The following is a 17078-nucleotide window of genomic DNA, read 5'->3' as shown; positions in this document are numbered from 1 at the left end:
CCAATCAAGCGACTCGAGGTCGGGGAGATAGCGACACTTACGATAACGACTCAAACTCGGAATACGGGCCCTGATCTGTGAAACGAACTGTAGGCGTAGTTAAAGCAAAGGTCACCTCTCACCTCTTTCATGTCTTTGTGTGTGTTATTTGCGCTAGTCTTTTTATTGATGAAAAATTACCCCATACAATTACCTGACACTAGCTAATCCGTATAACAGTGCGTATCGCTACTCAAGTGTACTAAACAGAAATATTATCTTGGATGGAAAAGTGTTTCTCAATTGACTGGCTGTAGAATGAAGCGGCAGTAATTTCTGATAGGGCGATGACACTTTTTGCAGCTCAGGCTGAACGCGGCAAGGTTTCTGAAATTGAAATTAACTTTATCAGTTAAAGTTTCTTAAATCGAACCACCCGGTTAGGCAAACTGACATTTCGGTCGCGTCAGCGTTAGGCGGGTGTTTTTGATGGGGAAGATTATCTCTCTCAAAATCTTCAGCTAACGAATGCTATGGTGTTTTGCACTACACAAGAGGGGAGAGAAAGAGATCTTAGAGTGTGTGTACTGTGTACGAATGGGGAGGAGAAGGGGGTCAATCATTAATGAAGTGGTCTATTCAAAAATACTATTAAAAGAAAATATTTGTGCCGGCCACGGCTTCTACCATTGCGCTCGGAGGATCCTTAGCTATGGTGGCGGAAACAAAGATACAACAAGCACTGAGAGAAAATAAAAGAAGGGAGCGAGAGGGAGACACGACAGGGTAAAGGTGTGAAAAAATAATTTAAAAAAAAAGTCGCCCCCCCCCCCCCCCCCCCGCGATTGTCTTAGTAAGTCTCATGTTCTGGACATTTCACCTGAGATAAGCTAAACACTAGGTCGGGGAAAGCTTATACCCATTGCATCCAGTGCGATTATCTGACAGTGTCACCGCGAATCGTACACTGCACCGCCAGGATACGAGGTGCGTGACTGAACCACTCATTAAATGCTCCTAATTAAAACCTCCATAACTGCAACAAACTTTCCGCGCCTTGTGTTCAAATCAGAGAGGACAGCACTGAAGCCTCTAAAAGCATGGACATATTCGGCTAAGAGCAGGAGCATATGCATAGTATCGGTAAATGACGGCGCCGAGCAGGTTGATGATCTATAAATCGTAAGACTGATTCGGACTATACTTATTCGTTCCTTCAAAGATGTAAAGATGTAAAACGATCGGCGGGGGAAACAGCAATCTATCTCAGAACGAGCCCCTAATTTTTCCTACTTTTCTATGCTGATTAACCTGACGAAGGACTCGATTTTGTTCACCTTGAGGACATGGACAGCTTAAGAGGGTCAGCACACAGCTCCCGCACTCTACATTGAATCACGTTCTACGTGACAATTGCGGTAACACAGGACGTATACTATACATACGCCACAATGGACGCGGGCTTCTTCAGAAAACACTCCCAAGGATCGGTCACGCGCAATATAAGTATCCAAGAAAGAAGAAGAAGAACAAGAAGAATAAGAAGAACAAGAAGTAGAAGAAGAACAAGAAGGAAAATTAGAGCAACAAGAAGGACAAGAAGAAGAAAAAGAAAAACAATAAGGAGTAGCAGAATTAGAACAAGAAGTAGAAGAAGAAGAACACGAAGAAGTAGAAGAAAAACAAGAACAGGAAGAAGAAGAAAAGGAAAGAGAAGAAGAACAAGGAGAAGAAGAACAAGAACAAGAAGAACAAAAAGCAGAAGAACGAGATGAAGACCAACAAGAAGAAGTAGAAGACGAAGACCAACAGGAAGAAGTAGAAGAATAACAAGAAGAAGAAGAAGAAAAAGAAAAAGAAGAAGCCGCCATAGCTGAGTCGGCTGGACGCGAAATTCAGGGGTCATGTGTTTAAACCGCACCGGCGGCCTGCGATTGCTTTATGCGAAGCGCATACGCATCTCGTTAGAGTCGAAAAGGCGTTGGCGTCGCTGTTTCCGCCGTCGTGACAACGAATTGAGGAAAAAAAAGAAACGTATCGGAAACAATGAGCACGAGATTGCAGATCGAAACTGGGATGCAACCATTGGTTGTGCAACGTTCAGGATCGTGTAACACTATGTCGCTTCCCACGTAGCGACATGGAGAGGATTAAGAACAAAAATTGGACAAAGGACGGAAGTGGCGACACTTAAGACTTTCACCGGCGCTTGGCACTCAGCTGTTGTAGCCTATAGTTTGTCATAGGGATCGTAACCGACTGCATATGCGCATACAGTTGTGTGCCGTTCATTGTAAATGTAGGTGTCGACCGAAAGAAATTAGACAGATGCCGCGCCTTCATTTCCCAATAAACCAAACCAACTAATCATATAACTATACAAGGACGTTTTTCTGCAAAACTGCTTGTCATTGTCTCAGTGCCGAAAATTCGCGGAATTTTAAGGCGGTATTGGAGAAGCTTAAGCGTCCTCCTAATTTTTTTCTACGAGTCTAATCAATTATCTGCATTGTTACATTTTTATTTCAAATTGACCAACAACAACAGCAATAAAAAAGTATCGTATACGCTTTTCTTGATGTCAGAAGCCGTTTGCTCGCTTTATACATATCTCATCACGAGCCTTTCATTTTCTGTACATTTGTTTGCCAATTAGACTGTGCGTCGGATAGGCAGACCCCGAAAGAAATTCAAGGAGAAATTGACGACACACGCGCAGACCTTTCCCTTGCACGAACTGCACGAACTGATTTTCCACCGTGATGTCGTCACGTTGAAGAAGCAATCAGGCCGCGGTTCACTGGCGAGGCCTACGCTTCTTCCCACGCGTCGAATACGAAGGTGAAATCGGACGTTTATAATCCCCCGACGAAGCGCCGTTGATGGGAACGTGATTCTGCCTGAAGGCTGAGACGTTTTTTTTTTCTTTTTTGCATTTATTCGCCGTCGCTGCTTTCGAGAAGGTTTTCCTTTGCAAAAGAGCAGCAGCGACGTCATTTGAACTGAAAAAAGCACGTGGGAAGATCTGCTTTTTTTTGTAGTGGTGTTGATTAGTTAAGTAAATGTAAATGGCCCTTTTTGTTAACGAACTGCGATTAAATGGAGTCGTAATTCATTAGGCGGCTGCGCTACTAAGCTTCCGATAAGCTAGAACTGCCTAATTTTCCAGAACGTGAGAGAAACGGTAGCTGCAATCCGCTCATAATACGAAGCCATGTCGAACACATATCGCGCGCGGTGTTCTGCCAGCACAGGCGGCAACTTTGTCATGTACGTTGACTTCCGAATAGATGAACAAAGGTTTTTGAGGAAAGCAGAAGCCACCGTTGCGACCTTACTTCTCCTCAAACTACTACGTGAGGGAATTAAGGGGCGAAGGAAAGAGTGAGAGCAGAGGCTGAGAAAGGGGAGGCTTTGTGGAGGGCTTCTAATCATTCAAACCATCTGAGACCCTTTTAGCGCTCGCTGACATCACACAGAATGCGGGCGCTTTTCGCGTTTCGCCCCAGTCGAAACGTGAACGCCGCGGCCGGGATTGAACCCGCGTCCTCAGGCTGAGCGGCCGAGCGCACTTTCGAGTGCATTGTTGCTTTACGTAGCGTAACCTTAAGAGCGTAGCATAATTTTGAGAGTATATATTGTCGTGACGCTGGTTGTTGTGTGTTGTGTGTTGTGTTTTATGGCGCATAAGCATCTAAGGCTATCATGCGCCAAACAAATGATGAGATCTGCTGTCCATGCAGCAGATGGTAATATGGTAGTTAAAACTCATAATTTGTTAAGAAGGTTGGCATCTTTTAAGAACATAAAAACACATGATATATTAACAAGAGCATTTTCTCCTATGAGTAAGCTAGGGTGAAGAGGAATATATTCTGAATAAAATATTGGAAAATGCTTCTTTCTTAGTTCTTCTAGCTTTGTACAGGAATATAAAATGTGATTAATTGTGATAGTTTCTCCGCAAAGGTCGCATGTTGGTATTTCCTCTTTTCTAAGAATATAACCATGTGTAAGGTGTGTATGTCCAATACGGAGGCGACATAAAATGACTTCAGTGAATCGTTCTTGGTGTGTGCATGACTTCCATTCAGATATGACAGGTTTTACTAGGTGTAGCTTATTATTTTCTTCATTATTCCATTTGGACTGCCATCTATCTCTTAGCTTAGACTGCATTAACTTGGCTGCTTCTTTGTAGGGAACGTGCACTTTTTTAATTTCTATATGTCGAGCTTGTGCAGCGCATATATCAGCGTTTTCATTTCCATCAATTCCTATGTGACTTGGAACCCAACAAAGCTTTACAGTATGTCCCTGGGTAGTGGCTGTTTTTATGCTGTGTATGATGTCACCAATGAGCGATTTGCCTGCATTTTTATGATTGTATGCTGTTAGTATGCTCAAAGAATCAGTGTAAATGACACTATTCTCTATGTTTTCAATTTTAATTTTTTCTAGGGCCATGAGGACTGCATAACACTCGGCTGTGAAAATGGATGCACACTGTGGTAGCCGTACTGTTCTATTCCAATTGTTTTGGACCACTGCGCTTCCGACGTATTGTGCAGATTTTGAACCATCTGTATAGAATGCCACATATTTTCTGTACTTTTCACTTAGGGCTAAAAATTCCTGCAATATGTGTTCATGTGGTGTTTGGTTTTTCTGGAATTGGTTTAATGTGAAGTCACATACAGACGGCAGGCAGTACCATGGTGGAAGTGGATCAGGTTTTCGGGTAATATTAGGTAATGAGTCTATTAAGTCTAAAACTTGACATTTCTCTTCAAAGCGGAGCAGAAGTGGTTTTATTTTTTGAGGTTTGTTTATGAACAGTGTTCGAGACTGGCATTTTGTAACTATTGGGTAACAGATATGGTTTGGCAGTGAACGGATCTTTAAAATGTATGAGCATGTGAGCATGTTTCTTCGGCTTGTAAGAGATGGTTCATTGGTTTCTACATATAAGCTGTTTGTGGGGGATGTCCTGTATGCACCAGTTGAAATACGCAAGCCTGAATTGTGTACAGAGTCCAGTCGTTTTAAATATGACGGCCTTGCAGATCCATATATTATGCAGCCATAATCTAAACATGAGCGAACCACAGAGCGGTAAATTTTTAAAAGACATGTTCTGTCAGATCCCCAGTGTTTATGTGAAAGGACTTTTAATATATTGAGAGATTTCGAAGCTTTCTTTTTTAGGTTGTTTATGTGGGGAAGGAATGAAAGCTTTCTGTCAAAAGTTAGCCCTAGAAATTTATGTTCGTGCTTTACAGGTAGCTTAACATCATTAAGGTGGATGGTGGGATCAATGTGCAGTCCTCTTCTGAGAGAGAACAAAACAACTACAGACTTTTGAGTAGAAAACCTGAAGCCATTCCTATCTGCCCACGTTGCCAGTCTATTTACTGTGAGCTGTATTTGCCTCTCACATGTTGACACATTGGAGGATGTACATGCAATCTGGAGGTCGTCTACGTAGACAGAGTACATAACGGATTTTGGGATTATTTTTGCTATACTGTTAATTTTTACTATAAACAGAGTAGTACTTAAAATACATCCTTGAGGCACACCATTTTCTTGTATGAAGGTTTTAGAAAGGGTAGAACCGAGACGTACTTTAAATGAGCGTTGAGAGAGAAAGTCGCTTATACATTTTAGCATCCTGCCGCGAATGCCAAGCTCTCCCAAATCACGCAGGATCCCAAACCTCCACGTGGTGTCATAGGCTTTTTCGAGGTCAAAAAATACGGCAAGGCAATGCTGTTTATGGATAAAGGCTTCTCGGATAGTATTTTCCAGTCGGACAAGGTGATCAATAGTTGAACATGTTTTTTTGTAGCCGCACTGATGAGTATCAAGAAGTTTCCGGGATTCAAGAACAAACATGAGCCTTGTATTTACAATGCTTTCAAAAACTTTTGCAAGGCAGCTCGTCAGGGCTATTGGCCTATAACTGCCTGGGGAGTCCGGGGGCTTCCCAGGCTTTAAGAGAGGTACTATAACGGCTGTCTTCCAGGCTTCTGGTATTGTTCCAGATATCCATATTTTATTAAAAAAATTCAATAATGCATCTACTGACAATGGAGTCAAGTGAGCAAGCATTTTATAATGTATTTCATCTGGTCCTGGTGTAGTTTGTTTCCCGGCATTTAATACTCTAGTTATTTCTTCAAGTGTAATTAAACAGTTAAACGGTTCATTTGTGCCTCCAGCTATTGGGAGTCTTTGTTTTTCAGCTGCTGTTTTATATTTTATAAAGGAATGTGTATAGTGTGCCGAACTAGAGATTGTAGCGAAATGTTCCCCCAATATGTTTGCTTGTTCTTCTACACTCGTTTGTGTACCAGGAGTTGTTAAAAGTGGAATCGTGAAAGGATAGTATTTGCCGTCTAGTTTATTAACCTGCTCCCACATTTTTTTAGATGTGGTTGAGCTATTTATTGATGACACATAATTTTGCCATGAGGCTTTTTCAGCTTCGCGGCGAATGCACCGTGCTTTAGCCCTGGCCTTTTTAAAAGCTATAAGGTGCTCATGTGTAGGATATCTCCGGAATATTCCCCAAGCTTTATTTTGTTTTCGTTTTGCCTCTTTGCACTCTTGTGTATACCACACTTTATGGTTTTGCTGTACAGTTCCCGAGGACTGTGGAATAGCTAGGTGTGCTGCAGCAATAATACAAGCTGTAATCTCTTCATTTAGCTCATCTATGCTGAGATTTTCTGAAAATACTTTTATGAGGTCAGCTTTGGACTGGAAAAGTGTCCAATCTGCCAGGTGAAGTTTCCATCGCCGTGGTTTGGTTAGAGTGATGGATGGTGAGGATGTTAGACTTATTATGACAGGTAAATGATCACTTCCATATGGGTTGTCGAGAACGTCCCATTTAAAATCGGTAAAAATTGATGGTGAACAAAATGATAGATCTAAACAGCTCATTTTTCCCGAGCTTGGGGAGCAATATGTTTGTTTACCTGTATTCAGGAGGCAGACGTTGTTGCACAGCAAAAAATCTTCTAAAATACGTCCTCTACTGTCTGTTTGCTCACTCCCCCAAAAGGAGGAGTGTGCATTAAAATCTCCAACTAAAACATATGGTTCAGGTAACTGTTGTAGAAGTTCCTCTAAATCGTGAAGGGTAACAATGACATGAGGTTGAAGGTAGACAGAACATACTGTGATTGTTTTATAATGAACAACAGTAACTGCAACAGCTTCGAAATTAGTTTTGAGATGGACTTCTCGCGTTGCAATACTGCTCTGCACAACAATAGCAACGCCTCCGGAGAGGCGACCTGCTTGTTCTCTGTCACATCGAAACACTTTGTGCTTTTTTAAAAAATTTTTTTGTTGAGGTCCCAGATTGGTCTCTTGTAGGCATAGGACCACAGGGGACAGTGAATTTAAAAGGTCTGTTATATCATTGTAGTTTTTTAAAAGTCCTCTACAGTTCCAATGGACTAAGAACGCCATTTTATATGAGGAAGGTAGAGAGACTAAGTTTTTTCTGGCCCGGTGATTCGGGCCTTTTCTTTTCTGGTTCGCTCCAAGGAGCTCCGTCGCCTGTCAGATGTTGACGGCCCCGGACGGTCATCGTTTGTTGTGTCCATTGCGTCCTCGGACGTGCTGGACGATTGTGCAGACTGCACAGACACATTTGTGGTAGATCTCTCCGTTACTGGAGAGACCTTGGGGCCAGCTGACCTAGAGGCCCGCGCAGCCTGCTTTGGGGGTGGTGGAGCAGCCCCAGCTACTTCCACCGGGGACGTAGAGGTCCCTGCCTTAGGTGCACCGTGTGTCACCTGGGCAGGTTCCAAGGACTGCTGTGACGCCGCCCCCTTTTGCGTCACAACAGAATAAGTTGGGGTGTGAGTGGACGTGAGTTTCTTACGTGCTTCCCTGTAAGTGAGGTTTTCTTTGACTTTTAGTGTGATGATATCTTTCTCTTGTTTCCATGTTGGACAGGTTCGTGAGTAAGCAGCGTGGCTGCCCTCACAGTTGATGCAAAGATGCGTTTCGGATTCACAGTTCTCAGCGGGATGCTCGTGGGAGGCACACTTCGCACATGTAAGTTGGCCTCGGCAAGTCTGTGAGCCGTGGCCATACCTTTGGCATTTGAAACAGCGGCGCGGGTTAGGTATGTATGGTTTCAGTTTTATCTTCGTGTACCCTACCTCCACAGCCTCGGGCAGTGTGCTCGATTCGAAGGTAAGGACTAAGTGCCTAGTCGGTATCTCTTTGTTATCCCGTCTGATTTTAATTCTGAACACATTGATGACATTTTGTTCTCTTAGTCCTTCAAGGAGTTCTTCTTCACTTAGGTACTTTAGGTCGTCATCTGAAATGACTCCCCTCACCATGTTTAGAGAGCGGTGTTTGGTGACATTAACTGGGCATTCCCCAAAGCTGGTTACTGTTGGGAGTTTTTCATTCTGATGATAGTACATAATTTCCAAGAGAAGGTCACCATTTGGAAGTTTTTTGACATTGTATCCTTGGCCTATTGCTTCAGTCAATGTCTTAGTCACGACAAAAGGAGATATTTGCCTAGCTGTTTTCTGAGGGTCTTCACTGTGCACCACGTGGAAGCGTGGGAATCTGTTTGCATTCTTTAGAAAGAAGTTTGCAGTTTCATCGGTCCGTCCCCTTTTTCGGGAACGATCATTGGAGAGCAAAGAAGAAGCCATACAGTAAGTTTTTGTTCAGCCGGGGTGGCGGCCACCCACCATGGAGCCCAACGAGGGGACGGGACAGGAACTCGCAAAGCAGTCCTGCCCACGCCAGCCATACACCCCGACTATAACCAAATATGGCATAACGCAGGGTGGTTAGCCACACAAGGTTAACCCTCGCCGCCTGGAAGTAGGAAGAAACGAAGAAGGTAAGAGAAGACAGGACAGTTGTAAGAGAGGGGATAGGAAAGTGAAAGATGGAGGGGAGGACAGGAAAAGGCGACTGCCGATTTCCCCCGGGTGGGTCAGCCCGGAGGTGCCGTCTGTGGGAAGCGTGGGCCAAAGTGGTGTGTTGCCTCTGCCGAGGGGCCTTAAAGGTCCAAACACTCGGCATCGGCTCAACCACCAGGATCCCCTTTTCCCCAGACACGGCGATGCCACGCACGGCTAAGCGTGGGTGCTCGGGGTCCGTGGTGTCGCACAGTACACGCAAACATCTGCTTTAACAGATGCCCCCTGCGGGGTGTCGTGACGCTGGGACTAAGTCGACCCGGCCTTCACTTGGTAGCGTGCAGAGACGGATGAGCCGTTTACCCAGGGCTCTGAGCCCTGGGTAAACGGCTCATCCAGACGCTTCTCGCTATGAACTCTTAACGATTGCCATTTTGCTGATATACCCTTTTTTTTTTTTTCATGTAAATAAGTTTTTTCAAAGTGCCATTAAACCTGCTTATATATATTTTACCAACTTCGAAGATTCAATCCTTCATCAACCCGGAGTCTCTGCACGCTATATACCAAATGAAGGCCGGGTCGACTTAGTCCCAGCGTCACGACAATATACGCTCACTGCTGCTGCGAATCCCTGTCTGCGGACAAAGATCGAAAACTGAAAAGAAAAAGTTCATCACCACTCTCTTTCCCCGTCACACTTATCCCGTCTGCCAGGACGGACCTTCAAATTGCCCTTTGTGCTGTCATCCACACGTGACTCACGGGAAGTCCTGGAATGCTACGCATCCGTTGGCGGAGCATCCGGGCCAACCCGGCATGGCATCGCGTGGAGCGATGAACCCAGGTGTGACGTTACGGGCGTCGTCGCCTTCTGCAGACCGATGATCACCACTAGTGACGGAGACTCGTTGCGTGACCGTGCATCGGAGCGTGATTCGCATTACATCGTTCCGTCGATAGAAAGAAAATTAAATTAGCAAAGAACGCGTGCCGAGTGTTCACTACGTCGTATCGTGAGTTGTACGGCATAGGTATGCAGAGTGACATCGAAATGGAGCTGATGCGAGAGGGATACGACCCCGGGACCTTGCAAGATCAGATTCCGAACACTAAAACCACTGAGCCACCGCATCGGCTGCTGCTGTGTATACCAAGTAGCATTGCAGAATATCTCATAACAACTTACAGCAATGTGCGAATAGCGCTCATCGGCGCCAGTACTGAATAGCACTTTGACAACGCATAAAAACTGAAATCAAAATAAATATAGCAAGTAAATTATGCCGCATACGTTTTCCCCCAAAAGTGTCGTCCCCACTATCTTTCATCTGCAGGGACAGCAATAGGACTCCGCACTGTCAGCGGATGAACGACGTCATTTGGCGCCGAGAAGCCCCTGAACGACTACGTGACGGGACTACGGTAAAGATAACGGCAGCGGAAATGACAGAGGGCAATGTGCGAATGCTTTCTTTTTTAATTCTGTTTTTAGACATATATGCTACGTGCGTCCGCAGTACGGCCTTTACAATAGGATAAGCGGTGCCAAAAGCAGGTTGCAGCGCGGTGAAGCGGTTTTTCTGCATGATATCTCTTTACTTGCAGCCCTTTTTTTCGCCTTTTGCGCGTGCAAATGCATGCCTGTACATGTGCACTGCCTACGTTACAGTGAAGGGTGAACAGACGGAAATCGCTGTTCCGCTGACGTTGCTGCTTTTGTGCTATCATTATGAGTCGCGTGCTTTAGTTTTTCCAGCACTTTGAATAAAACTGCTGCCAAGCGCGCGACTCGTTCAATTTATTTTTGTTAATTTTCTTCGAGTTAGCATGCGAACGGGGAAAGAGGCTTCACTGTTGAGAGAAACGTAATGCCCAGTGGACGCCAAGCGTCTTCCATCCGTCGCTTAGAGGCAGCTTTTATCACAAAAAAAAAAAAAAAAGAAGAAACATGCAGGGACACTTAAGCTCCCCTTTAAGGCTATGGCCATTCACAATAGCATTAATGATTGGGCGCCGGAAGATGAGCCCCCCAGGTTGGAAGGTATCCCACATGTTACTGGGAATTGTGAACAAAGGGCGATTCCTAGTAGCTCCAGGACGAATGAAGCAGCTGGGCTAAAGCCAAAAGGACGCTCAGTTGTGGATGTGTCGGGAAGCGACCGAAAAGTCGGATGTTGCAAGGAGATATATCACATAGCAACATGGAATGTAAGATCTATGACGCAAGGTAAACTGGATGTCGTCAAGCGAGAAATGGACAGACTGAACATTGATATCTTGGGTATCAGCGAGCTCAAGTAGACCGGAATGAGAGAATTTAAATCCGGCGACCATTATGTCTTTTATTGTGGGCACGAATCCAGGAGAAGGAATGGGGTCGCTCTTATAGTAAACAGAAGAATAGGCAAAGCAGTGCTAGGGTACAACCACCAAAACGACCGAATGATTTCACTTCGGATCCAAGGTCACCCTTTCAACATAACAGTTGTCCAAGTCTATGCACCAACCACTATTGCTGAAGAAGCTGACGTTGAGAGATTTTATGCTGACCTGCAATGCCTTTCAGGCCGCACTCCAACATCAGACGTCCTTTTTCTCATAGGAGACTGGAATGCTAAGGTGGGGAGTGAAGAAATATCCGGAAGTACAGGCAAGTTCGGTCTTGGTGAGCCAAATGAAGCTGGGCAGAGGCTAGTAGAGTTTTGCCAAGAAAACAACCTGACCATAGCGAATACTCATTTTCAACAGCACGAGAGGCGCCTGTACACGTGGACTTCACCGGACGGTCTGTACAAGAATCATATTGATTATATTCTTTGCCGGCAGAGATGGAGGAGCGCTATACAAGCAGTAAAAACAAGGCCTGGGGCCGATTGTGGCACCGATCATTAGTTTCTTGTTGCGAAATTTAAGCTTCGATTGAGGAAAACGAAGAAAACTAGAAGGCCTTTCAGGTATGATCTGGATCAAATTCTATCAGAATATGCTGTGGAAGTGAGGAATCGATTTCAAGAATTAGATCTAGAAGACAGAGAGCCTGAAGAGATGTGGACTGATGTTCGTGATATAATACAATAAGTTGCTACTAAGGTAGTTCCAAAGCAAAAGAAATGCAAAAAGCAAACTGGTTATCTGAAGAGGTTTTGCAAATAGCTGAGGAAAGGAGGATGGCAAACGTTATGGGGGAAAGAGAAATATACAAGGTTCTCAATGCGGATTTTACGAAAATAGCAAGAAGAGATAAGAATGCCTTCCTGAACATACAGTGCCAAGCAGTTGAGGACAACAGCCAATTGAGGAACACAAGAGCTCTGTATAAGACAATCAAAGATATTAAAGGAAGCTTCTGTGCTAAGTGATTATTCTGTTAACGTAATTGATCAGTCAATGCAGCATACCCACTGAAAAGCAGGGCTCAAAACTGCAGCTGCCTATTTGGCGCTTGTTTGCAGGAGGCACCTAGCGCGTGTACGCATTAGTTGCTCCCAGATGGCAGCAGCATCATGAATGTTTTCGCCTATACACAAAGGCCAACTTTAACTCAACGCTTCAGGCCGCCATAGGAAAAATTCGGCAGGAGCAACATCCCCAATCCTTGCAGCGACTCATGAGACGCAACTCGTATCCAGGAAAGACTTGAAAACGACCATCAGGCGGCTTTCAGTGGCGCCCCTATAGGCGTATGTAATACAGCCCTACAGGCGGGGCTGGGGCGTATGTAATACATTTCATGGTACTGCGCATGCCGCTTTTATTCAGTAGTTCTTTAACGTCACGCTGAGAACAAACCTACTGGCCAGCGCCAACAGGACGCGCCATTCTTACCATAAAGATACCCCCCCTTCTCTCTCTCTCTCTCTAACACGCGCGCGCGCGCACACACACACACACACACACACACACACACACACACACACACACACACACACACACACACACACACACACACACACACACACACACACACACACACACACACACACACACACACACACACACACACACACGCACACGCACACGCACACGCACACACACACACACACACACACACAAATAGAACTTCCAAACTGACAACAAATAACGAGATATTTCATTCTATTTCATTTTTATTTCCTTAAAGACCCCTTTTGAGGGGCATTACATAAGGGATACAAATTTTGGATGAGACGGTCCAAAGTGATGTGTTATGATGATAAATAGCCAAATGATAATTTCGCAAGTGAAATGTTATGCGTCGACACCGGTTTTCTTGCTCGGATCCAAGAGGCTAGAACGTTATAGCATAGCCCGATCCATGATCCGCTATCGCACGCCGCCAGTGCACATGCTCTAATTTGTCCTGATGCAGCAAGCATGCACGCCACAATTAACTTTATCTCCTCCAGCATGTAGCCACTTCTGGGCTCTTCAAAGCAACCTGCGCATGCGTGGCGGAACGCTCAGTTGTGGACTGTGCTGTTTTAGCTCTGTGTTTTTTTTTTTTTTTCTTCTTTACTGTGGCAACCCCAGGCGAGATCTCCACGATTCGCCTCGACTGAAAAGGGGATATTGAAATGCATTTTTCACGCCTATAAATTCCTCAGGCACAGCCAAAAAGGACCAGAGAACCCATTTTACCCAACGCCAATAATTGGATAACGCTGTCCATGGTGGGTCTTTAAGCCGATGGCGAAGCGCCTGGAGACTTTTATATTCAGCTCAACCGGCGGAACTCTGCGGCCTCCGGTTAGGGCTTTGTAATCTCTACATATGTCCCTTACATCGTCTCAGTGATATGCCCCTGGATGCTCGGTACGTCCGTCGTCGCCCAAAAATGAGGCTATTTCAAGGCTCTGCCGTTAACGGCTGGTAGAATTGTAAATGTGTGCAGAGACTGCGAACATTGTAGGCCTGCAAATGGAGAAAGATAAGAATAACAGCGAATGGCAACGGTAGACCATTCCGAGTAACGACGTGCTTCCGTTTCGTATGTCTGTCCTTCTACTACCGCAGTTTTGGCCGATGACGTCATGGCCGACAGCTAAATAAAATAGGCGTTGTCATTCATCGCAGTTGCATTGAAGGCAGGGCATTCTGGTGACAATTATGCAAGAGCATAAATTACGAGATGACGGCATGGGTAACAAAGTCTGCACAAGCAAAGCGTCTTCATTAATGGTTCGCAAAAACAGCCCTATATGGTCCAATTTAGTCAATATCTTCGGGAAGGGCACATGCAGAGATCAGCAAGCATGAGAAGTCGTCGTTTTACAGTTCTCTTTGCATACGACAGCAAAAGGAGCTCATCGGCCCAAAAAGCGGCGTGCGTCATTACGAATGGCAGGAAGTGCATAAAGCACTGCGGAAAAAAAAAAAGGCAATGGATGGAAAGTGATTCGACAGGTTTAAAGAGAAGATAAAAGAACATCATATCCGCTCACACCAAATTAATTACAATTACGGCTTATTGATAAATGGCGACATATTGTGAATTCGGCCAAAAGTTATTGGAAATTTTAATTCCTTGACCTTTTCACGGCCCTCGGAAAAACCGGTTTGACCGAGCTGTTAGGGTATACGTTCGTCGACTCTCTCATGTACTACGAGTGCACGCCAGTGCCCAATATAGCAGAGGCCTCCACCCTTTCGTGAAATCGTGCTTTTAAAAAGTTTTACTAATCTGAACTGCAGGGAAGTTTTGCTACGCTGACTTGTGCTTCAGCAGTAATTTTGTACCTCCTGGGACCATAACTGCCATTGACCACTTTCTCTTGCAAGACATACATCCATCAAGGCCTAAGAAAGAGAATATAATAACGCGCAGTGAGGAGGAGGAAAGGCAGGGAGGTTAACCGGTAAAAGAAACCGGTTTGATACCCTGCACTGGGGAAAGAGGTTGAGTGGATATAAGAGTGGTGGGTAAGAGATGGATGGGTGAAGTCAGTATAGTCACATCATAGCCATATGACGTCACAGTCATATCACGTCACACAACTACAATATCACAGCCTATCGATTAGGCCCGTGGTTTTCATGAAGCGGAGAAGTGCCTGGGAGGCCTTCACCGCCGACGATCGCCGCGGCCAGTGACCTAGAATCTCGATTTCAGGCAGTGGGCGTCCATTTAGACGCTCCAGCGCACCGCAGAAACACTGTCTTTCCGCACTGTACATGGGGCACTCACAAAGACTGTGGCCTATAGTCTCGGCGCAACCGCAGGTTGCACATGCAGGGCTATTTGCCATACCTATCACAAAAGAATAAGAGTTTGTGAATGCTACACCAACCCACAGGTGGCACAGCAAAGTTTCTTCACGTCGGTTTTGCTCCGCACCACGGACAGCTGGCGCTATACTTTGTTGGGAACATCTTATTTAATATGTATAAATTTGGGAAGGAGCCTGTTTGCAGTCTTCGCCACCCTGTGGCTTCCTCCTTAGATAAATGTTTATGTGGTGGGGAGTACTGGAATCTTAGCCCCTTATATAGGTTTAGTAATTCCGAATAGCTGTCCCCGCAGTTAATCTGGGGTTCCTCCAGGGTTAGTGACGTGCGGAAGGAATCGAACATTTCACAAACACAAAACACCAAGTTCGGAGCAATGGGACAGCCGGCTCACCAGCTACGAGCTAGAGGCCCAAAGGGCACTCATAGCACACGCAAGCGAGGTGGCCCGACTCAGTGGAGCCCTGGACTAGGGGCCCACCCACGGCCGGGGAAGACACAGACTTCAAGACGAAGACTCCGTCCTCTACCGCTACTACTTCTTAAAGAACCAATAAAGTTTTCATTCATTAATTAATTAATTCATTCATTCATTCTTCACGTCGGGGTATACGCCAGGTGGAACGCGCACTGAATGAAAATTAATGTCGCGTGCACGTATTTAGTATGCTGATAAGTGGGACCTCGGGCATCTACTGTAAGGCATCAGGACGACCAAGGCCAATTCTCGTCCACAGTGGTCCATGAGTTGTTGGGATCGCCATTTTCGGGGGCGGGTAGGTACATGCGACAAACCAGCGAGTAGTGTTTTGTTTTGCGGGCCCATCTGCCACTTGTAGAACATAAGTATACACAGCAGTTGTGTTGTTCCCGAACAAAAGCAAGGACGTACCAAAATCACGAAAAAAAAAAAAAAAACGAAACAATGCAATGCACAAGGGTGCAATCTCGTCACCTCGGCAAGCGCACGAGGCGTGCAAAACGTTGCTCGTTATCTTTGTCTCACCAGCTCTTCCGTTATGCACGGAGGAGGAAGAGGAGGAGGAGATGAGGTGAGTCACGTCGTCATTGATGTTTTATCGCGAAGCTTTGCTGCAGGTATACTGAGGCCGTTTCATTGCGGAGTCGCCGCCGAGGCGTGCTAAAGTGCCCTACGTGCCTTCCGTGCATCCGGCCGAGCTTAGATAAGGGACCCATCATTTGTACTACGTCGTACGCCCATGTAAATACACCTTCCGTGTGTGCAGGCCGCGCAGAGAATGAGCGTTGTGCCACGGGGCCGGGGGGACGCAAGCACCGTGGACGACCGATTATCTCCGGGTGGCGGGTGGAACGAGTTGGTGAATGAAGGCAGTTGCTGTCTAAGTCGGAGAGGGAGAGAGAAAAAAAGAAGCAAATGAGGAAAGAAAAAAGAAATGAACAAAAAAGTATGCTTGTCTGTTCGCCGCCAACTGGTGCCCATTGAACGGCGAAACGCTTCAAGAGTCATTGCGCCGTAAAGTATAGCCTGCGAAGAGCAGGCAGTTATTGATGTTTGTTTAAGAGCGAAGTCGACCTTGCCTATACAGGAGGCGAGGTAGTTGCCCTCTAAAATACATGTACAGATGAAAGCAATATTAATGGTAACACTATGCTCTCACTGGACGACCAAATTTATTTTTACTTCTGCGTCGAACTTAAGATGGCGCCGAAGGAAACGGTCTGAAGGAAGACTGACTGGAAAAAAGGATATAAGCAGGGTTTCTCTCAAGCTTGGGAGCTATCCTTGAATGCATATTTCTTGGTACGTTGTTTTAATATGCGCAGAAGCTTAGTCGCAGAGCTGAAATCGGAGAAACTCGTCCTGGAAGCATGACCGCACTCTGTAGGCAAATAATCTTTCATACCCCCAAACACAAAGATAACACTGCAGGATATGCCCGTACTGCTAGAAAACTATTGGAGAAAAGTCCCAGTGAAGGTAATATCGTGTAAGGC

Source organism: Amblyomma maculatum, chromosome 9, assembly GCF_055883805.1.
Source record: "Amblyomma maculatum isolate TAMU_Amacu chromosome 9, ASM5588380v1, whole genome shotgun sequence".
Classification (NCBI taxonomy): Eukaryota; Metazoa; Arthropoda; class Arachnida; order Ixodida; family Ixodidae; genus Amblyomma; species Amblyomma maculatum.
This window is presented reverse-complemented; position numbering follows the sequence as displayed.